Below are 25,236 nucleotides of genomic sequence, written 5' to 3' on the forward strand. Positions count from 1 at the left end.
AATTCCCTCTGCCTGTAGCACTATCATTTCAAATATGATATATCATATATAGTCGTAACTGAATAATTTCTTAATGGATTGAGATGCTATACTCTATGGTCAAAGTAATAGCCTCCACACCGGTAAGGATGCTGACATGAACTAAGTACGATCTGCTGTGCTTTTGAAAACACATAGCAGTTTTTATCCTCCAGAGGGAACACAGAGAGGTCCACTGCAGCCTTTAGCATGGATGTTTTTTGGCACTTTCCTTCTATCCAGAAAATCTGAACTTTTACCAACACGAGAATAGCTAAATATAAAATAAATAGAGGTCATAATTCAGGCATTGTTTCTCTGAAATGCACACATTTCTGAAAAACAAAACTTACAGCTGCAAATGTTTGGCAAAATGCAATACTGCATTGTGTGGTTAAGCACGTTATCTTTGGGACAATTTAAATTAGGTTGGCCAGGAATAAATTGTCATGGCAGCAAACACAATACCTTAGCCCCAAACAAATACATTGGACAAAGCTTCATTGCTGTAGAGTGGAATGAAAAGTCTCACCTCTCATGCATTAAATCTCATATTCTTGAAGGGATTGATGCTAACAATAGTTCACTAAGCCCAGCTTGTGGAGCCCTTTAGCCGTAATTGCTTGTAGCAGCAAAATTTTGCTGCAATAACAGCTTGCTATTGTGGAGAGGAGAATTAGAAAATTGTCAAAATAAAATATTTACTCTGCCTGGCAGTCAAAGGAGTAAATACAAATACACATAGCTTTGGACTTAGAGCAGTGTTTCCTCTTTGGAAGAGCGCTGACAGTTTTGAAAGAGGCATACCCCAGTTTGAGCTCGTGAGGAGTCACCTTCAAATATCAGCTGCACCAATAATGATCAATAACATCAGCAAAATATTTATTTCTGAAAAAAATACCTCTTGAAATGTGTACAAGACATACACATTATCACATTATTTGAATCATTTCAGTAGCATTAACATCCAGAGCAAGTTAAAGGTGGGGTGTGTGATTCTGGAGAAATCCAATATCGTGACAAATACCATGATATACAGTGAACAGCGACCCTGCAAGTAATGTAACTAACGTTAGCTAGGTTGTGGGTTAGCAAACTGTTGCTACAGTTGCTGCCGCTAAGCTAACAGCCAGAGAGGATGAGTCGGTTTCCCAGAGCAGCACAGCAGCTCCAGACAGCGATAGTCACAACTCTCCTGCTACTATAGCTAACTATACTATAGCAACAACAGCATATCTTGGCAAACTAGAAAGTAAGCTGAATGTCCGTGGGCAAGTCATTTAACATTACCTGATACGGTACAAACACCAGATTTTTTTTCAGTGCACACACTGAATGGACAGCTAGCGGACCGTGAGGAAATATTTGCTGAATTTGGCAAAAAGACATATTGGATTAGAATCACATACCTCACATTTAAACCTCTATTTAAAAGAACAATCTGCCTTAATTTGATAACCAAGATTACAAGCATGCTTTGTGCCCTGACAATATTCCTGTGAGAAAAGGTCTAGGCATGTTGTTTTGATAAATGCATATTTACTAGAGCAGTAGAGCAGAGGAAAGGAGATTTGTGAGAGGGGATCTGATTTAGTCCATGACTGAAGATATGGAGTGACTCTGCAGCACTAGCTGGAGTGAGACTGTCCTTCCTCCACTGGAGAGCCAGCAGGGAGAGGAGTTCAGTCTGAACAGAGGCAGTACCCATGATGGTGAGAGGAAAACAAAGGCTGGATCACATCATTGAAAGAAAACCCTTAGCAGCTTTGTGTGACACCAAGGTTTTGAATTTGTGAAGGGGCAGCAGGAGGGTCAAGACACTCAACAATTTGGGAAAGCTGCAGACATAAGGGCTGCAGGAGGACACTGGTTAGGAGCCAGTTGCAGAAATCCAGACAGGAGATGATTAAAGCACAAGGAGGTGGGCAGAGTCGCTGCAGAGGAACTGTCTGATCTGACACATTGTACAAGGTGCAAAACTTCAGAATGTTTGGGTTATTTTAGTTTCATAAATGTAATTTGTTTACTCATTAAAAGTGTGGCTTTTTGGGCCACTACTTGATAGGTGACTTTGTCCACGTTAGTAACATTTTCAGAGAGTATGTGAAAAAGTGACACATGGTGCTCTCAACAAATGCCAAAATGAGTAGAAAAAGAATTATTCAGTGTTAGTGTTAAAATCTATCAAGCAGATAACAATTACAAATTCAGATATTTTTGTTGTCATTTATTCATTGTAATAGCTACAATCACTGACTCACCATGATGCCTCTTCTCAGATATATCACCAACTGCAAAGGAAATAAAATTACCTTCTGTCATTCTTCTTATTTTTAACTTATACTGTATTCTTTTTGTGTAATGGTCAGACATTTAAAATAGCTGACAACAACAGGGTTGGAAGCCAAATGTAAAACAAACTAAATAAACTGGCATACTACATTTTAAAATCATCATAATGATCAGTTTTTAGGTTTCTGTCTGTAAATCTCAAACTTGGGTGAAGTTGAAATGAATGCTCAAAGCAAATACAAATACAAACATTTCCATGTGAGAGGTCCCAGTATTAATGTCCACACACTGTATTATAAATGTTTGAATTAATGAGGCTTCTAAAATTTGCAAGACCTAAAGTACTTGAGCTAAATGCTAACATCAGCATGCATGCTCACGATGACAATGCTATGCGGCTGTTTAGCAGGTATAATGTTTACCATATTCACAAGCTTAGTTTGGTGAGTTAGCATGCATTAACATTAACATATAAACATTTGCTAATTATAGCGCTAAACACTAAGTACAGCCGAAGCTGATGGAATTGTCATTAGTTTTGCAGGCAGACAATCCATCCATTACAAGAGTGAGACATCACCAAATACACTGGAACCAGGACTGTCTGTACAAAATTTTGTGCCAATTCATAGAGTAGATGTTGATATATTAAATAAGTGTAAACTTTGACCTATTGGTGGCGCTATAGGGAAAGTAAGAGGAATTCAAGCTCTGAGGACAATGAATGTCTGTACCAAATTCCATGACAATGCATCTAATAGTTGAGATATTTCAGTCTGGACCAAAGTGGTGGGCCGACCGACTGACAGACCGACATCGCCAACCCTAGAGGCACGCCGCTAGCTCTAAAATCCAGTGTTTTCAATGTGACTGCATGTCTCCTACCGTTTCCCCATTTGGTGCCTGTATTTTAGATGTTATTAACACAGCAAGAAAAAACGCTATGCATCATTCATCAGAAGGAAAGCTTGATGTATAAATTGAAATAGATAAATCAACATCTAACAGGAAAAAAGTGAAGTTCAAGTAAGCCAGTGCCAGAGAGCAATGGCATAGAAAAAGGAACTGGAGACTGAGGACTGCATAAAAAGTGTGTATCTGTAACGATGCTAACAGTTGTAATGAATAAATAACTAAAAGTTGATGTATTATGTATGAAGCAATTTCTAAAGCTGGAGTGAAAACAGTTTTAAAGTGGGGAAGAATGGTTTTATTTTTCAACGTTTCTGTGGTGGAATGCGAAACAAGGCACAGACGTTAAAGGAGGAACCATTGATCTTCTGTGGCTGCTAGATTTACAAATGAACTTCCCAATACTGTATGTCAAATCACATCATGGAAGTAATATAACTTGAGTACTTACTATGAGCTTGTTGTTAATTGTGATAAATTCATTAGAACGTTAGTTTAAATGGATGATTATTGAGCTATTATTAAACATAATAATTGTATGTAATATTTCACTTCACCACTTTATTATGTTCACTTGCATATATGCTTAGAAACTGGCAGCAGACCATACTTCTCTTTGGATGGAATGGAAATACTGCACATAATCTCTGTTTTCTCTTTATATGCACTTCATGAAGATTGAGTGTGGCTCTGATGTCGTCATGTAACCATGGTGAGCAAATACACTGGCCTACACATCAACACCTCCTCTAAAAAGAGAGAAGATGCCCAAAGGAGCCTGGGAGTGAACTATTTTCTTCATGCTCTTCTTCACTCTTCCCTACTGTTATATATAAATATGTGTGTGTGTGTATGAGTTAACATCAAATCTTCAGTGTATCATAGCTGCAAAAGGCTCTTACTTAACAAACTGTGGGCAGAGGAGAGATATTGAAGTGGTAGGTCATAGTCAGATAACCAGTGTCATTCAATGACGGTCTTGCTTTCTGTGGGTTTATTTAATGTGATAATAATTCATTTTTTTATAGGATGTCTGAGACAAATCAGCTACAGGGTGGCATCAATAAAAAAGCTGATCTGTAGTACAGCGAGGGTGTTGCTGTCCACCAATGGTAAGAGTAAATGTGTGATAAAGAAAAAAAGGCTTCTGTGTTAAACACAAACATCTCTCTAAAAGCTAACACTTTGACTGTGTTTACAGTCACAAGTATGTATGTTTTTGAGCTGTTACAATGCTCCTACATCCAGAAACTTGAGTGTCAGCTGCTGAACAATGTCTTTCAAATATGGACATTGTGTACATTTTCTGTTAAATCTGGTAACTTCTTCCAGTAATGGCTACATTCCATCATGTGACTCCCAAGTCATTCCCATGGCACACGAACACACCACAGCACAGCGGTAGTCAGCCATCCAAGCACACAGCAGCCTGAAGCAGAAATTTCGAATGGAATGAAGTAAGTGGGATAAAAAATTCAAAAACAATATCATGATCCTTAAGTATGCATGGGTGAAGAAGAAGAAACTGATTTCATACGAAACAATCAAGGGCATTCAAGGTTAGAATTTGGAATGCAGGTGAAAAACAAAATGCAGACCCAGACTTCTTCCATGCATAAACAACTTGAAAAACTGTTTAGTATGCTTGAGTTTATATTGTGATTTATTTTTGACAAAATAGGCTTAACACTAGCAATAGTGGAAAAAATACTGGTGGAATGTTACCTGAAAAAAAGTGCTTCAGGTAATGTCCCCCATAAGTCGTTAAAGTGAGTGAAGTATAACAGCCAGAATCTATATCTATCTATCTATTTATGCCAGAGTTGGCCCAGCTTCATGGTCTCACTTGTGTGCGTTTCACGTCACTGAAGGCTGTCATTTCTACTCGGTCCATAATGTGAATACATGAATTATAATTTGAGTGCATGTGAAACTCTAATTTTCACTATTGAGGTCCCAGAGCTCTTGTGCTGGTGCTACAGTATATGCTGAGCAGCTGTGCAGCTTATGGATATATTATGAGAACTGGATACAGTGTACCAAGACAGTTTCCTATTCATTCCAATTAAGGCTGCTCATTCACTGCAAATGATGAAAGAGATTTCTTCTGTATTCTTGGCCCACAGGACATGTACACCAGAGTCTTGGCTCTCTGGCTTTAACTGTTATAATGTGGTATAATATAAATAATATCAATATATTATGGTGGGTTAAAAATATGTTGGACTCAGTGGCTCTAATTATGATAATTCAGACAGTAAGTTCTGAATGTCTTTTGAATGTGTGTGATGCTGAAAACGTTCTTTATAATTCTAAAACATTTTTCAGACACATGAGTGCAGCCCTAACTCTGGCCATTATGCTAAACACACCACACAATCCAGTGCTGTTCATGGGGGCTGTAGTTGACCACATCAAGTAACCACCTTTGATCACAATATGTGTCTTCAACAGCTGGTTTTGGCAGCTATGGAGCCATGTTTTGCTTTAGAATTTATTTGTATAGAGCTGATGATAATTAACACGCTGACTGCAAGAACATTAGAAAGACAGACAACAAAATCAAATGAAATGTCAAATCTGTCAAGCCCACGAGTTGCCCACAGTGACAAAATCAAGACAGCAACTGAGGTGCGCATCTGTGAGTGAAATGAGAGCAGAGATAAATGATTCACTAAGACAGACTCCAACTGCGAATTAATTAGGGTAGACTTGACAACACAATTGAAAACATGTAAAAACAGAAACATCATTCAAATTAGACACAGAGACACACACATTCATACGCTTCACTTCACTGTGAGTGCACACACACCCACACACACACACACACACACAGCGCAGTCAATTATCTACTGCTCTGTTATTTGGAGGACAATTTTAGCCTCAATCTACATGGTATAAACTACATCAGGTCAAGGTCCATTCAACATTCATACATTAATGCCACACGATTATTCAGATGTGCGACTGTCATCACACCTGTCATTATTCTGCTGAGAGTATACCTCTGTGGACCCGCTGCTGAATGATGTATCGCCTGTCGACTTAGAAATCACCAGCACTTCCATCACACGCTCACCTTGGAATAGCGGAGCAGGGGTGCACAGGTGTGGTAACTTATAAGAATTCACGTTCCTCTCCCCTTCCACTGTATCCTGGCAGAGTCCTGTCATGGCACCTGTCATCTCCAGTATGTCAAATTTCATTAGTGGAGGGATTCGTTGGACTCCTCACTGCACAGCAGGCAGCAGGTGGCTTGGGATACTAACATCAACTGTCCTCTCGTTGTCCCCCCATGAGCCATCTGAATGCTGAAAAATGCTTTCTCTGCCACTCTCACCCTACTTTGACCTACCTGTTTTGCATAATAACACTGCTGTAACCCCATTACATGCCACTGTCTTTTGTATCATCAGACATCAAAGGCCAGCACTGCTCATGACAGCAGCCCTTGTTTCCTATTCATGCATCTCAAGGCTAAAGAAATGTAAAAAACAAAAAACAAAAAAAAAACCCATCAGCCCCTTTTCCAGTTTTCTCATGACCATAGCCTTTAAAAAATAACTGAAATAAGTATAAATGCTGCAATTATTTTGCGGCAGCAGGTTTTATTTTGGTTGGGGTAAATGCCATGATGAATCCATGTCATTATATTGCCTCAGTTCCGTTATAATTCTACATGTCAGCTTCCTTGGCCATTTACCCTCATTTGAATTTAGACATAAACTGAATACAAAATATAAAAGACACCATCTGTTCATGTTGTACAATTACAAGGTGAATCCAGGTAAAAGCCATTAAAACTTACATATTTTCCTTATTACACAGATGAGGGGGTGTAGAGATAATTACAGACAATGATAAGATATTAACTGTGCAAAATGGTGTGCGGTATAAAGAAGATGTTTCTAATAGATTAACAACAACAAAAATGTCGTACCACAAAGTTGGGGGACTCACAAGAGATGGATTAAAAAAATCAATGGTCAAAATTGAAGCAGCAGAATTTGAGATACTTTTAAGATAAAAAACAACAACAACGGATCCTACATTTCCCATAATGCAACTCAGTAGCGTCTTTCATTGGACCTTCCCTGCCTGGCAAAGTCTTTCATTCTCCACACTTTGTAACACAGGATTTCTGTAAAAAGCTGATGTAACCCTGATGACATCACCACTGTATGACATCAACAGGGTTATCTTCACTTTACAAAGCTGCCTTCATAACCACAAAAGACATTATAGAACTTTTTCACTGAATAGTCCTCCTCATGACCACTAAACTGAATCAGTGTTGTGCCCCTTTAACACAAGGTCCACTTGCTAGCTTTCTTCTGGAGCTTTCAACCACATCTCACAGTCTTCTTCAGCGGATTTTGAGCAGTTTTAGGACTTCTCATCTGTGTTGGCTTAAAAGCTGAGCGTGAACGTTCATTCTTGACCTTGGAAACAATAGTTTGACATAATATTCCTGACTAAAAGGCTACTCACAAAATTTTTCTGGGGATTTCAACTGCATGTCATGGTCTTCCTCAGTGGATGGAGTTTGCTCAGTTGTCAGGGAGTACATTTAGCTCTCGTTTCCATTTTTCTAGAATTAACTTTCATGCTTATGTTTCAAATTATTTGCCTATTCAGAGTAGATTAGTGTACATTTTGATGCATGCTCATCGAAAATATGTTAAATATAATTATATGTAGATTTGAGTAATAGTCCTCATGTTTAAAACCACACCTTGCATGTTGCCGTAGCTCCGTCTCGTTGTCTTACTTTCTTATTTTAATTTTATACTTATACCCACTTGGTACTTAATTTATCTGACCTGTATTATAGTGTATTATATTTTTTGCTTAGTACTTCTGTTCCTGTGTGCACTGACGTGACAGTGAGCAGCGGTAACAAAAGAGTTTCCCCTCGGGGATCAATAAAGTATTTCTGATTCTGATTCTGGATGTAAATCAGGACACAGTTTATGCTGGCATGCAGGCTGCATCACATTCCTAGAAAATTAAATGAATAGCTTCTGAACTTTCCTCCATTATGTGTCCCAGGCGAAACAGAATAAAATGTTTTGTTTGGTAAGCATGTTGAAGTGAAGGGGACAGAAACACATAAATGGAAAGCAACAGATTATTTCCTTACTTTGTCTCTGTCTCTCTTTCAGTTGGACGTCTGGCTGGCGCTACTCACTCTTTATTCTATGTTGCCGGAAACAAACCCTGTTATTGATTTCTGCTTCTCTGCTACTGATTTTAGATAGAAATCTATATGCCCAAGTTTCTCATTTCTCCAAAGTGAAAGTGAGCACTTGTCTGATAAATGACAAAGATTGATGACAGAGACGTTTTTGTAGTTATTGAAAGAAAACCTCATCCCATACATATTTAATACTGCCGAGAGTTCTTCCGAAGAATCAAAATCTGTGATGGAGTATCTTATTTCTCGCTTTGTTTCCTATTGTGCAAAGTGGGCAGCACAGTGGTGACCGCCGCCTATATGTTGTGTTTCAGCCCTGGAGTACAGCTGCAGCTGAGAGCATATTTTTGTGATTTGAAAAAGCAGCTGTGGATTACAGTCTAATTTAAATTCTGAAGAAGGGACATTAAATTAGTTCAGGGGCCACCTCCAAGGTCTTCTACTGCTTCTCATTATTTACTACCTGCCCACTTTATCTGTCAGCTGGAGGCAGAGTTACGGCTCCCAACTCTAAGTGCTGCCCAGCCTGGCATCGTGGAGCCCAGTCTTTGACTCAGTCCTGAGCCAAATATCTTCCATCACAGACGCTGGCATAAAACTTATTACAGTTTTTCACCTGAAGGTTCATAAAACTGTTACAACACGGCTAACAGAGATATTGAGGGACAACTGAGCAGGAAATTTGACAATAAAAAGTAATGTTTGTCAGAGGTTACGTTATAAAGACAAAGACGTATTTTAAAGAAGCAAAATTAAAAACCTAATGGGAAAAAAAATCCTGGCACACGAACACTCGACTTTATTGTTATGGCTGTTTTCCTCAAGCGGCCCATTTCTGTTGCATGTCCTTCAGAGCTTGACCTTGGTGCTGTATGTTGGAGGCTGGCTCCAGCTGTTCCAGCAGAGTTTATCTCAGGCCATAATTATCAATGACAGTGTCTCTGGGAAGAAGTTGTCTCCTTGACAGATAGACAGCAAAACACAGTCGACAGGACAATGGAAGGATGAGGCCATGTTACAGCTTGGTCATACTGGACCAAGACACAAAATTCACACTGTACTGCACGGACAGAGGAGGCTGTGGGTGAAGCATGTGAATTGAAGGATATCCACTAGTAAAACACCCAGAGTACTTGTCATAGGATCCTAAATGTAGTTGCAGGTACAAGCTGAGGCTTCAGACAGGCAGCAGCTGAGTCATCACATATGTGGCACAGGATTTCAGTTTGCTAAAAAGATTATGCTGCTGAAAGCCTTTCAGATTAAAACCTGCCATTTAGTTATCTAGAGCAAAGTAACATCCGACTATTCTGATCCTTTCTTATTCCTCAACTTCCTCTACTTGGGGAATGCAGTTGTGGTCCCACCCCAGGCCAAAGGCTTGTGATTAGCAAACACAAGACTAAAGGGATTTCATAGCTAATATCTCATGAGGAATGGTGTCTAAATTAATGTTGTCCTCTTAAGGGAGAGTGCACAGTTCACCGTTTAATAATAATGTGCTGAGATGGTTCAGAGAGTTCGAGTGACAAAAATCTCTTTACTACACAGAGATGCTCTCTTGTAAATATCTAGTGAGTCTCTAGAATCAGAGTTGTTTTTCTACAATGTAAGCAGATTAGCAAAATGGTTGCATCAGCACATAAAATGTATAGAGGAGATACAGATGTTCCTGCTTTCACAGGCTAATATCTCCTCTGGGCTTCTGCGACAACTTTGTTTCTGTGATGGATAGATTCAGCTGTCTATGGGAAAGGAATTCATTACTTAAACTGAACACTTGTTTAAAACTGATGCAGTAGTTTGTTTTGTTGGATACAAGAGGTGCCACCCACACGCACACAAATTTTAAATCTGTGTTTCCCTCTAGTTTGGTTTTCTCACAGATAAAACCATTTTTGAAATGAATGAGATTGTGCCTAGTTGGCTAAAACAGTTAGCTATCAAATGTTGTTTAAACAAGGGGAACCTGGGGATCAGTTTATGCCACTCAGCCAGTAGTTCCCAATCTGGGGGTTGAGTCCCACTATGGGGTCCCAAAATAAATCTCAGGGATCACAAGATGATTAAGGGGATAAGAAAAACAAAACACAAAATGATGTTAATTTTTCTGTAATTTCTCTGACTTTGCCACTTTTTTAGCCACACTAGAGGCATGGCTCTATGGCAGTCTCGGTCAGACAGACCACCACTTTGGTCCCGACTGAAATATCTCAGCACCTCAGGATGCATTGTAACCACTTTTGTGACTTTTCATAGCACTGTCCTCAGGTCAAAAATTGATTTTGTCCAATACTTTGGTTTATGACCAAATACCTGCAAAACTAATACATCTCCATGGTGGTGCTAATTAGCAATTATTAGCATGCTAGCATAAAAAAATAATTTTGTGAACATGGTAAACATTACCTGCTTAACATCAGAATGTTAACATTGGCATTGGCTAACATAGCTGTTGTCTTGTTTTGTGAGGAATACTAAATACATTCACCTCTTCTGGGCCTCTAAAAATTGATATATTTTGAGAAGAAAAAAATACACTAGTTGAATTGCCCATAAAGCCATAACCACTGATGAGGGGTCACAAGTAGATATTGCTTAATTTAAAAGGGTAACAGGCCAAAAAGGTTGGGACCTGCTGCACTAGACTACATGCTGTATGCATCATTATGGACCATTATGCAGTGCAGTAGCAGGATCAGGGGCATACATGATGGTTTCTTTGAATTTGAAATTAGGGTTTAGAAAATGCAATAATTACAACTAAAATGTAAAGTGCAAAATGATGACATTTACTTACTGTGCTATGAGTTCACTTTCCATCAACATTTCCAATCACAGCATAGCAAAGATTCTACTGTCATCTTCAATAAACACACCAACAATAGATAATTCTGTTGTTTTGACAGGGAGTGTGATACACTGTAACAATGCAACAATACGAAGCAAGTTGGCATAATGTGTGCCACAACAAAGACTTGACAGAAGATAAAAGAAACCATCCTTTTAGGTTCACCAGAGGAAATAAACAAAGTTCTTTGGAGGTAGACCCAAGAGATAACTACCGGGCCAGGGTAGAAGTAAACAAATTTGTCACTGTGTCAGTACAGTACATTGACTGGAATAAATCACATTTCTTAAGAATAAACCTGTAATTCATTACAGAAATTGTTGTGAAAAATAAAGTTTGATTAATGTTGTTGACGAGGCTCAAAAAGCGTAACATTTTTTAAACGTAATTTTTCTTAAACTAATTTCACAATCAATCCTTGTCTTTGCTTTTGGGAAGCTAAAAATATCTGATACTTACCCTTTGAGAAATATCTTTTTGCTGGAGTTTTTTTGGCAAGAGTTTCACTTTCTTCCCTCTCCATTGGCTCATCCACAACTGACAGTTTTAGCTTTCATCAAACTAAAGCTCTTCCTTTGATCTGTTGATATTTTCCACATGATTTTAGTCATTTAATCTTTCATTACTGGGAAATGCCTCTTAATCAGGTTTCAGCTTGAAAGTTGCGTTAATTTGCAAGACATTATTTAATATCAAGTGAGGATAAGTTTCAGTGAAGCTTACCAGCCTCGTGAGGGATGTGCTCAGGATATTTCCTGCTTGACAGCGCCTGACAGTCACATCAGCGTAGTCTTATGTTTTTCCAATTTGAGGAATAATGCAAAATTATACAGATCCTTTTTTGTGCACCGTAATTTCCATCCTGTTACAATACATTACATTAAAAATATGCAAAACTATTCAACAATGTTTTGTTTGGAAACTTGGCTGATGATCACTGCACTGCAGTTTGGACACCTTAGCTTTTATTAAGTGATGGAAAAAGGATTGATGTCCACCTAAAAAGGGAGGAAAAGAATGAGTACCCATTCAATTATTTACTGTCAAACAGAAGTGACTTATTGTAATCGCGGTGCTGCCACTGTATCTGCTGAGTGACACTGTGGTTGTGAATAAATAACAAAGCACAGGTGGTGCATGTAGCATTTTTCGAACATGTACTGTTTATGCATCATCACTTTTTAATCTCCTTAAAATTTAAACATTTACTCTGCAGCAAAGTTTTATGCATCCTGCCCCAGAGAGTCACAGATAAGACACCTTCAGAGACAGGAGGGGATGGGGAAGAGGGGAGCTGTTCGTTACATTTAATAACTCTTGGTGTCTTTGTGCCAAGCACTTCCGGTAACACACTTACTATACGACACAAGTATTAATAAAGAAGTGTTACAGTGTTTCATATCACTGAGGGCAGTACAATCCTGGGGCTGCAGGCTAAAACTCCTAATGAGCCGACATCACTGTTCGTGTCCTAACTCCCATCCCATTTTTTATTCATTTATACACCCTCGCAGTCCCAGTGTAGCTCTCAGCTTAGTGCTTTTCAAGGAGAAAAGCAAATCACAAATTTACTACCTGTCAAGGATGAGAATTTTTGCCTCTCTCTCCTGTGTGCTGAGTCTTTAACACTTGTCAAGTTGGGATGTAGAAAAGCTCTCAGAGCCCCTTACCTGTGTGAGATACTTTGACAAACATCTTTGAGAAAACATCAACAGAATATTTCAGGGGTGAGGCCTTGATCACAAAGAAGGCTTAGTCACTTAGCCTGCCAACGTTTGGCCTGACTAAGCTGAATTGTGATCTGCAACAGCTGTGATCTGCCTATTTCTGTATGTATTCTTATGTTTAATGTATCTTTATGTGTGATGGGTGGTGCCCTCCATAGGCCTTACATGGAGGGTACCAACTATTGGTAGGCCACTTGAGACAGGTACAGGAAATGCTAATTCTAAATAAGGTTTGTTAATTTAGATTGTAGGTGCTGTTCCCTGGCGGTACCTGGATCAGTTTTATTCTAATCAAATGGTCATGAGGTAGTCCTCAGAATTTATTATGGTCTCCACTTTCACCTATCCTTGAAATTAATGTATTATTACTACTACTACTACTACTTCTTAAGCAACAAGTAAAGCTATCTGTCCATCAGGAAACTCTGTAAATCACAGAGAGTTGAGGCAGAGCAGGATGCCAGGAGCCAAACCCGGCAAGAAACCCACCTTGGTACTGTATATCCTGTATTCCCTGTCGTCAAACTGGCCTCCATCGGTCTCGGAGGCTGTGTTCGGTCATGTTGTTTTGGTCTGAATCTGTGAGATAACCGCGGCCCAATAATTTGGATCTAACAGATGGAAATAAAAAAGCGCTGGGAAATAAATATGGCATTAGGAATTAAAAGTCCCTTGAAATAAATAAATGTGGATTATGAAATAAGAGTCCCCTGAAATAAACAAAAGTAGTCATAAAAAAAAAATTCCTTTTTTAAATAAAAACCTATTTATTGAACTATATTGACTCATATATTTACATTTATTGATATATTGATTTCCTCATTTCATAGGCATATTTATTTATTTAATATTGACTGAAATGGCATTCCATAAATAAGCAGATTTGATGTGATTATTCTGTTCTCAATTTTTTCTATAGGATCTAGTGCCAGTCTGCTGTTGCCACAGTCTTTCTTTTAAAAGGTTAATTATGTGATAACCCTCGACCTTCATAACACACTTTGTGTTTTATCTGAACTAACCTTGCTCGTTTTAAATAATCATTTTGCCCTCTGTGTTTGTTGAGATTTTATGCATATTTACTGTGATTGATCTGTATTTTTATGAAATGGTGATCTGAGGAGCCAACTGAACCGGTACTGTTTGCAGTGACACCGGTTAATACCGTACCGATTAATTCCTTTTATTTTTGTTTCTCACTGGAGCAGGGGGAAAAGAGTGGTGGGGAGTAGGCCAGGCTTTAGTCCCCTCCCTGGGTGGTCAGAATTGTAGTTGCGGTGTAAACTTAAGTTTGTATTGAGCACATGTGGTGTGTCCCTACTGTGATTGAGTATCTCCCTGCAGCAAACCCTTGCGACAGGGATTAAATTAATTTTGTTTATCAATAGGTTAGTTCTTTTCTTTTGTTAGTTAAAAGAATATTATAGCTTTTAAACCTTTAATGTAATAAAGATGCTCTTAAGTTGATTGGTTTAAATTGATTGAATAATAAATACCAAAATATGAACAAACCAGTCATTTAAAGTTATATTTTTGTAAACTAAATTTACGTCTCCCGTTCTTTTTGAACGTGTGAACTTGTTGGTAATCCGAAGCTTATTTTCTAAATTCCTTTCATTTTAATCAATTTAATTTTTTGGTCTAAAAACAATCAAATCTATTGAAAAATATGAGAATGATTTGAGAATGAGAAAATTTTGAAAACCCAACACCTAAACTCCTTCATGTCATTAAACTTCCCAGTACAGTGAGTAATGCCACTCCTGAAATGCCCTTGAGAAACGTATAATCCCCAATTCTTCTCGCAGAGGTGCTGCAACAGCTTAAGACTGATTTTACAGGGCAGCTCTCAGGGGTGTAACTGAGTGAATATGAGGGCAGGTGGTGCTGAAAAGAAAATACATGCACAGTCAACTTTCCCTTTATAAATACAGGCACAAAAAAAAGAATCCTAAGTGGTGTGCTGCATACTAAAAAGGAGCATGTAGGGGGGCGACAGTAGAGTAAAAAGAGATGTCGCAGTTCAGAGACCGGCTGCATTGTTGACAGAGTGAGGAGTGTAGTGGGTAGCTTCTGCCTCTCAGGCCTGACTCAGAAGTGCAGCCTGCGGGTAAGGCACACTGCACTGTTGCGGTGTCCTTTTCATCCACCCAACCTCGTAAAAAACAAACACAAATGATATCAAAAGACTAAAAACACAGCATGCAAAGAAATTGGAGAGAATGGGAACACTGTGAAAGAGATTAAACTAAGCAATGCTGCCAAGTCAAATTAAATATTCTGTAGAGCCCAGCTGTGCATTTGTGACAGTGAGAATGACAATGATGTAAGTTATCAACTTATTTAAATGTGAACGCAGCTTCCTGGCTTTTTAATTTACAGTGCATTTGCAATGGAACTGTTTGCAAACAGTGTGTAACATCTGACATTCAGACACACAGTATGTTTTGTCTCATGATCTAAAAATTTGCAACATACTGTATAATCACTATCACAGCAGTCCATATACAGTTCCCCTTCATCAAAAAAATCATAAAAGTAAACTTTTAAACATCAATTTTTACATTGTTGAATTGATCAAATATTCCTCAAAAAGCGTAGTTGACTGAGTGCTGCAATGCGTGATGAATTGTCATTGACTTCATCTTCTTCCTCTGATTGCCCTGACTTTGAATGTTGAACAAACACTTCAGCAGCAGTGTTTCAAAGCCATTATTAAACTGAGGGAGGCATGGTTGTATTTTTCTTTCCTGGAAACATCACAACTGTGAACGTGTGGACACATTCCCACAGAGCTTCGTCATGGAGTGTGAAGCTCCACCTTTAAATTCATACAAATCCAAGGTTGGACTGACTAAGCCATGTCAATGAATCAATAAAGCACCCTGTAATCTCTCTCTCTTGTTTGGTAACCAAGTCTCCTAGAAAGGAAGTAATGCCTTTGAACACAGAGGATGCTGCAATCTAGGATCAAGGACGATGTGTCTTCTATAAGGTATTTTGTGGAGGTTGTTATCACCGCAGTGGGGGGAAGCAGTCGTGGGAGCAGAATGAGAGGGAGCAGACAGAAAAGCCGGACAGAGAGAGACAGAGAAAGGAAGATAAAAAGATAGAAATGCTGTTGAAGGCTCTTGTCGGTTTCTCTACTCATAAAGACATATTGTTCTCACCAATAGGTTTGTCACTATTATAAAAGCATGGAGTTCTTGTAATGTTGCATGTATTGGTTCCTTTAAAGCCCCTATGTGTAGAAATTAAATCAATATGATAATGGATCAAATGACTATTTATAATATGAAACCCCAAAAGAGAATTATCACCTGACTCATCAGCAGTGGCGTGTCCAGATTTTTTTTGTGGCACGCTCTACCAGGTGAGCTATTGGGGAGCCATCTGGACTTTTTTTTTTTATTTTTTTAACTGAGTTGGGCCAAGTGGGCCACTGACTCATGCAGGGGTGGCATGTGCATGTGCGCCCACACACATTCATTTCCCATTTCTGTCTCCACTACTCATATCTATTTAAAAATCACTAATATTACAGCAACTTACATTCCTGTTTAAAATTATAATTTTAAAGATGGACCAGTCACAGAACAGAGTGGCACCATACAAATGTAATATAAAGCTTCCATACTTTAAGTCCTCAAAAAGAAATTGTACCTCCAAAAGTACATTCAAACATACAGCTCCAAATCAAACCAAAATCTTATTCTTAATTAACAGTTAGTTCGAACTAAGGTTTCTCCTCTGACTGGATAGATAGCCAATCATAGCTTAGGATAGTGGGGTGCCCAATCAGATTTCAGGGGTGGCACCCCAGGCCACGCCGCTGCTCAACAGTTCCTCTCAGCTTTACAGAGCATTTTAGCATTTTTTAACTCATTGTTTTGGTTTTACTGATTTTTCAATTGATTGGCATTTTTAGTTTTTTAGAAAAAAAAAAAAAAAAAGATGCAATCCCGATAGAATTTGGAGCAGTCTGTTAAATGAGCTGGAAATAAACAGCTCATTTATCATTAATTTCTGTCTGGAGCAATGCTATTTTTGATACTACCACTAGGAGTGCATAAAGTCAGAAGTTTTCAAATCCTACACATATGGGCTTTAAACCATAACAGCATGTCAAACACTCCGATTCCCCCAATCATGTTCATCCAGTTTAAAAAAAAAAAAAAAAAAATTATTATTATTTTTTTTTTTTATATATATATATATATATATATATATATATATATATATATATATATATATATATATATATATATATATATATATTATATATAAGGGAATATATATATATATATATATATATATATATATATATATATATATATATATATATATATATATATATGCAGATTAGTGAAGGGAATACATTTGGAAGCTCAGTGCTGTTCATATGCACTTGTTACAGTTAATTGAAGGTATTAGGTTTCATCTCTTATTCATCCTTTGGTCATGACTTCAAGGCTAATCATACTACAAAGTCTTTTTTTTTTAAAATCTTTTCCCCATTTTCAATATAATTTAATTATTTGGTGAATAAACTTCACATGTTAAAATCCGGATTATTAAAAAAGGTATATTGCTTTAAGCCAGATACACTACTAACCAGCTGATTTGATCTACTGTAGCCTTGTGTTTCCATTTAGTTGTGTGAACACAAGTAGTTCTTTTCCCATCAAGGTCAACAACTTAATTGCATTTCTCTTTTCAAAGAAATATCCACCTTTGTATAACACTGTTCAGTTCAATCAAATTGGCAGTGTCCACTGTGTTCCTGGGAGTTATGACAAGTGTTGTAGTTTCTTCTGTGAACCTATTTCCCCCCCACCCCCCCAAACTGTTTGGTCTACTTTTCTTCAGGCAGTGATTTCCTGCATTTCCCACAGTGACTTTCAATGGCCTCAGAGAAGGGGCTTCTCTGTACTGCACAGGTTCAGAGAGTAATCACAAAGGCAATAGGTTTTTCCCAGTTGAGAAAAATACAAGGAGGGAATCAATGCTGTGTTGCTCTGTGCACAGTCATTCAAAGCACAAACAAAGAAATTATTTGTGATGCACCTTGACTCTAAACTGACTCAGGATCACGACCGGGAATCTCTGGTGTGCAACCCAAACTGAACTGGAAGCGTTTTGGTTTTCTGGTTCATTGAATCTTCATAGCTCAAACTGTGTCCTGCAATTACACATGGGCAGTAGTTTTTTTTAGTCTTTATTTTTAGGACTGTCCAAGTGACAGAATGAGTTAGGCAGATACAGCTGAAAAGGTTGTAGATTAAGGTATTTTTGCATGCTTGCATTACAGGCAACTAAGATAGATAGCTGAAAGTCAGTAGTTGAACAGAAATCCTAATATAAAAACAAATGTTAGTGTCACATTTCCCCAATTAATTGTAGGACAACAACAAAAAAACAAAACATGTGATTCTGTTTGATATACTCAAATCAACATAAAATTGTCATATGTGGTAGCATGTGGACCCAAATGCAGATGACCCGGAAGTTGTACGAGGGTGAAGAAGCCGAATGGCTATAGTGTTTATTGGGGTGATGTGGTTTATAGACAGGCACAGGCGGATAGATTGGTAGGCTGACAGGCAACAAACAGACAGGTAACAGGCAAATGGGCAGATACAGGTCTAGGTACAAGAATATGGATTACCAGCTGGCAGTGGTGGAAACAAGGAAGAGAGTCAAATGAGGCTAACCAAATCCAATAAGGAGCAGGGAAAATTCTAAATCCAGACATGGTCAAAAGGAGACAAAGAATCCAAAACAAAACTTACGGTAAGAACGCCAAGGAACTGGGCACAGGAACCAGGTACAATGACAAGTGTCCCAACCGGCAACATACACAAATGTCAAGAACAACAATGATCTGACACTAAACAAAGGAAAAGACCTGGACTAAATACCCTGAGGGAGGTGAGACAACGAGACACAGGTGTAAACAATCAAGGAAGGGCCAACAATCAAAACTGGAGGGAACGCAAACAAAGACAGGAAGTAAAACCACAAGACACACAAGGAGAGGAACACACTACAAAATAAAACAGGAAATGACAAAACCTCAGACTATAACATAAATCTGCTGTTTGCACCAGATGTACAAATGCTTCAAATGCAAATATAAAATAGTTGTTTTCTGAATGATAAATATTCAACAAACATGGCTAATCTGAACATGCTATATACTCTGTGATAACGCCAAAGTTGGCCATGGTCACACTTAATTAAACACATATGTTGCAATCAGTCACTCAACTGTCACACATTCTACTAATCTTTCCTGATGGGTTAATCTGTTCCCATGGCAGCAAGCAGGCAGTGGGAATATGAATATCAGAGCATTATAGACTAGACAGTGACTGGACAATGTTGCATCTGTATGTGGTGACATCATTACTGTGATGTTAATATCCCCACTAAATAAGATTAAAATAGCACCCATGTACACTGGTCAAATGACTTTCCAAATAATTGTTTTATAGTAGTGTACTGAACAAAAGTGAAACTTATGTTTGAAGCTGCCTTTAAGGTTGCATAGACAATAATGTGTGTGGAGGCGTACATCTCTCAGAACTGTGCAACCAAACTAAAAAACATTTTTTTATTTCCCAACATGTACAAAAAACTACAAATCAAATTCATATTTAGCACAAAATAGAGACCATCTGTTTCAGAGCCACATATAATATGAACTTCTTTCCAAATGATAAAACAATGAAAATACACTGTATATGGTTATCTTAACCAAAGGAATACCTCTCAAGTGGGCACCCAAATTACTCTCGCCATGTTCATCCTTACTGAAAGTCTATTTACACTGTGTAACATTTTAGCTACAGTAGTTTCTTGTTTTGTGTTTTTTTCTTTTTCAAGGACATAGCACTGCTTCAAAAAGAGACAGCTATTACTTTATGTACTAAATGTGCACTGAATGATATTGAGCTTATCTTATTTACAATATCTACAGTAATTCACATTGAGGCATCTCCCTGATAAATTAATTTCACATTTAGCAAATAGATTTATCGGGCATCGTGGAAAGATGAGTCATTTTCCTTGTGTCCTCTGTCAACAATCAAACACTCACATACTCACACAGCAGAGATTATGGCAAATCTTGTATGCAGAAGCAGTATGTTACTCTTATCAGCATTGTAGGGAATCTGTCAAATACACAATACATGTATTTACATACACATGTAAACAGACAAAAGGCCAATTATACAATGTATTCCAAATCTGTCTGCCAATTTTCTTTAATCAGACTTCCACTTGGCTCTTTGAGAATATTTGATTTTGTTTCCCTTAGCCGTCTGACCCACTGTGGTCAGCTCAGCCTGCAATTGTCAACCCTCCAATCACCAGTCAATGATACACTTCTAAGCCATCAATCAGGGAAAATTACATAGCAATAATAGAAACATAGACTGCATAAGTATTCTAAAAGTTTGAGTTTTCTGCTACTCAAAATAACCCAGACCAAAACTTTTCTAATTTAAGAAAAGAAGCAGAGAGGCAAAGCACGACTTCATTAGCTGGTAAGATGGACTCGGATCCTATGTCTCTGATACAACAATATTAACCTAAATCTACACACAATTTAAAAAAAATGGAATTAGGATATATACTTTATTATTTACTGCCCTGTGTTCTGTGAAAACAGTTATGTGCATCTTATTTCACCTAATTTCACTTGATAATAATACAGAAGAATATTTAGTTTCTTGTAGAAAAATGTAAGGATACAAATTCAGTCCAGTGAAGTGTTGGCTGCTTGATAATTCATCAAAAGGACAATTCAGTGTTTCACACCTGACCTTTGACTAACATAACAGCAGAAAACAGTTAACCAGAGGAAACAGTACAGAAACACAAGAAAATGTAAGGGTGCCTTTGTCTTGACCTTTATCGTCTGCAACAGCTAAACACATGCACACTGCAAGCTCAAACATTCAATGGTTTTCCAAAATTATGAGACATTATATTACAACACTGACAAATAATTTGATTACATAATAATTTTCAACATCAGTATTGCATTTCTTTGAATTTCTCCAAATGTTTACATGGTGTGCATGTGGTTGTAAAAAGACCGATACTCTTTTCATAAAGAATTTGGAAGGTTGTGTCTTTTTTATAGCATTTCCAAAACCAAGCTAAGCTAGCAAAGTAGAGCCTAGAGGGGCTAGAGTAAAGCCTGCTTTTTTCTACCTGTCTGAAATCAAGGACCCATTGTTTAAAAAATTACAAAGAATTTTAAGTGGTAATTCTGCCACCACGTCATTGTAAACTTCATACTGTGCCGTGCGAGAATGGAAAGCTTGACAGGCTTAGCAACAGTAACTAATAAGAGCGAAGCTTAGCAACTGGTAAATTCATGGACATTCAAGATTTCATGTGATTAAGGAGCATGATGTTTTATGGACTAACAAATAAAGACCTATGTATAAATGTATGTCATTGTGGAGTCCAATATAAATGTGCATCTATGGTAAACTTAAAAACATCAGGTCAGAGTGTGGCTGCTGCAAGGCTATTCAAACACACCTTTTATTTCACTTCCACTGTGAGAGCACAAAAAAATTTACAGATTGAATGTAAACATGCAGCTGACAGAAAACATTTTCAACCAAGGTCCTTTAGAAAACCCATTTACATTCAGGTAAGATCCATAAACTACTGCTATATCCTTTTTATTTTTTTCCTGAACCAGAATCAGACTCACAGCAGTGAGTCTCTATATGTGACACACAAAGGTTCACAGAGGGGGGTTCCCTCTCCTTTTTCTACTTCCTGTCTAAATTCTTTGCCCACATCCAAAACAACATTTCTAAATAGATCCTGTGCAATCTTTGGCATCTCAGTGCACAACTCATGTGCACTGAGATGTCATAGTACATTAACCCAATTTCAGTGGATTAAATCCCGCCCCACTTCCACCCACGCCCCACCACCTTGAGGTCTCCTCTCAGCTCCTCTTGCCCTGTCAAAAGTCATGCTCCATTTCATGGCTGCAGTGTTCAGGAGCATTCTGTCTGCTGCTCTGGCCGGGAAGATGTGAGTGAAGGAGGACATGAGTAATAACTAAAACCCCAATTTTCTCGTTGGAGAGGGCTTTAAAACTCACAGCATGAGTGCAGTGTGGGTATATCATTAAGTGTATCTGGGTCTTGTGCAAACCCCCAGGCAGTATAAATGAAACCTCTCCTAATGGTCTAGAGAACCATTTACAGCCAACAAATACATTGTCTCTGTCAGCTAAAGGGAAATTTGAGAGTATCTATTGAGTCTATTCATTTTCTGCTGGTCATAACACTGTTTCTCTACAAATGGACCCATACAGTAAAACGATTCTTTCAAAGGATAATCATGGGTGGTGGGTATGCTTAGATGTGTTTTTCTAAATGCCTCTTTTTCCACAGCACAACTTAAATTGGGTTCTTGAGGCTAAAAAGTGCTAAACGGGGCCCTTTAATTTTATTTTTTGTCTTTTTTTCCCCACAAGGGTCAAGCACATTGTATAACCTCGCTAACAAGCACACACCAGATATTTATAAACTGCTAGGGCACATTTAATAAAATATTGATATTTTCCTGCTGTCTGTCCAGCAAAACATTTTCATCACTTAAAAGGATAATGCAGATTCTTTGACACAAGGTTATAGCAGTCATATTGATGTATTTATATTAGTTCAAGCTACTGATTCTATGGTGAAGATGTATCAGTCAGTTGGCAGCTTGTCAGACGGAAATTAAATGCAAACAGGGCGAACAGTTTTCAGCATGCACAACAGAACAGAGCATCTTTAGAATATTTTTGCCCCTTGATTCTCCTCTTAGACCTCTCTGAGTCATGAAACTGTCCAACAAACAAAGAGTTCCTCGATACAGAGAGGTCTGAGAGGAGAATCAAGCAGCAACCTCACACACAAAAAACACTGTGATGTATGTTCTTCAGAGTCAGCCAGGAATAATAAAAAAACCCTGCACAATCATAATTGTTGCAGCATATATTTTTCAACATCTCTGTGGGCTTGACACCACCTCTCACTGTTCCATCAGTCCCAGCACCTCCTCTCCCAGGGAGGCTGCTTGACTTGCTGCAGAAGCTTATTCTTGACTCTTTTGAAACAAATCTCCTCAGCTGTGTATTCATACAATAATAAAATATTGGACTCCAGCAAATGTGGTTGAAAAGACGCATTCTAGTACGAGTCTACACTCTTACACTGTCTTCTGATACACCGTGGAGCTGAACTATTGTCATACCTAAATGACAAAATCTGTAGTCTGTCAGTGGCATCCAAAGTGACACACATAACTGTCCAAAAACAACTCATATGAACGTTTTCTGATCAGCCACCTCTATAATTAAAGCTCACTACTTTTACATGAACAATGGGTCAAGTGACTGTGTGTAATGTGAAAGGTGTCGCTAGTAGTGACAATCGAACAGAGAATTATCACCAGACTCTACAGTTCCTCTCACCTCTACACAGCCTTTTAGCATCCTTCAGCCCTTTGTTTTGGTTTTCTGTCCCCGAACTTTACTGTTTTGGTTCAGTCTTATCGCGCTCATCAGTGTTGTGTCCAAGCAGCAGGCAGCTGTTCTTAGTGAAAAACTGGTGAACATAGTGGTTCATTTAGCCACTAAAGAGCCAGATATTGCACACAGCAGTTGATGGAGACCAAAACAGAGCCAAAAGAAGATTAAATGTTGGGACTTCCATTTGCCAGGATGCCAGAAACATGACTCCAAATGAATGCTAACATTGATCTGTGTTTGCTGGATCTGTATCCATATCATATCATCTTTATAAGGCAATAATATGTCAGTGTTGTTGTTGCAATGTTAGTTAACATTCAATGTATGTTAATAGTTTTTCCTACAATATTCGCTCCTGGAAACTTGAAATGATTTACACTACTATGCGCTATAAAACATCGTACAGAATTTTAGTGGAATCAACTAATCTTTTGTCATTAAGTTTATGTAAATATGTTTTATTAATTTCAAGTTAATTCAACTTGAAAAGTAACTTCATAACTTATAAACAGGACTTCTTCTGACTTGAAGTCTCTTGACGTGAAATGAAGAGTTGAATGAATGTACTGCTGAGAGTTCACTAAACTCATTAAATTAAGTCTTTAAACAAACATGATCAGCATATTAGCAGACTTTACAGCATGCAGTCTTTATGAGATAAAACTCTCCAGAGTTTTGTAGTTGTACGCTTTTTGTAAGAAAACAGACATGATGGAAATTTGACTATGTTCGAAATCACATGCTAACGTACTGCCTACTACATACTCAATCAGTATGTACTGCATACTGCCTACTAAATGAACGATTAAGTATGTAGTTACCAGCAGACTGTTCACACTGAAGTATACTCAAGCAAGACAGTCATGTAACTGCATCACATGATCATCATTGTGCAGTCTGAAGAGATGCAATGCATTTTGGGGTGGTTGAGTATGTGCATTAAGCTCACGGTGCATACTCAAAAATTCTTGCTAATCTAGTATGGATCCGGGCATTTCTCGCGTACACAAAATCCACATACTATGCAGCTGGATAGTACGTTTGTATGCGATTCCGAACACATCTAGTGTTGACTTTGTATTAACTCATGCCTATGCATGAAGTACTGTGTCCCATAGTGAGGAGGAGAGTAAAGGCATGGGTCGGGGTGGTAGATGCTCATGTAGCGCATGACTTTCATGCAGGAAACAACGTTTGCGTCCCATCACAGATCTGCAATGAATGTTTGTCTTTTTATTAATACTAACTGCTATTTTTCAACCCTAACCATGCCTTAACCATAGCCATGATTTTTCTCAAACCTTAACCATAATTTAGTTGTATGGTTTGGTTATCCAAGTGTTTTAGTTGCCTAGTTGCAAATCCAGTTTTCTGGTATCAAAATCATGCGTTTTGTATACCTGACCATCCACACTGATCTCTTCCCTAAGACTTCTGTGTGGTAAAATGATGTCACACTTCTTGAACTAGGAAAAAATGTAGGTGTTTACACAGTTATATAATGACTTGATTTAAATACAAGAGGTATTTTACCAATTAGAAGGCTAGTGTAGAAATGCACTACCTCCTTTATTAAACACACAAGTTATTGTTTTAGTATGTGGACAAAATCTAATTTAATGCATGTAAACATGGCCAACAATGCAGCCACATTAACATTTGTGCACAAAAACGT

The 25,236-nt window shown here is 38.0% G+C and overlaps 1 long non-coding RNA gene across 3 annotated transcripts in view; it reads right to left on the bottom strand.

Moving 5' to 3' along the window:
• The window catches only part of LOC122884496, a 48,772-nt gene extending 29,883 nt beyond the window's left edge, over positions 1-18,889 (bottom strand). For 2 of the 3 annotated variants that reach the window (XR_006379902.1, XR_006379900.1), the window contains exon 1: positions 18,793-18,889. This is a non-coding gene — a long non-coding RNA (uncharacterized LOC122884496). Of the gene's footprint in view, positions 1-13,489; positions 13,612-18,792 lie in introns of all 3 variants that reach the window. The other variant, XR_006379901.1, reaches the window with a different exon arrangement.
• Between the last annotated feature and the right edge of the window lie 6,347 nt (positions 18,890-25,236).

This window comes from Siniperca chuatsi, linkage group LG11 (assembly GCF_020085105.1).
Source record: "Siniperca chuatsi isolate FFG_IHB_CAS linkage group LG11, ASM2008510v1, whole genome shotgun sequence".
Taxonomy (NCBI): domain Eukaryota; kingdom Metazoa; phylum Chordata; class Actinopteri; order Centrarchiformes; family Sinipercidae; genus Siniperca; species Siniperca chuatsi.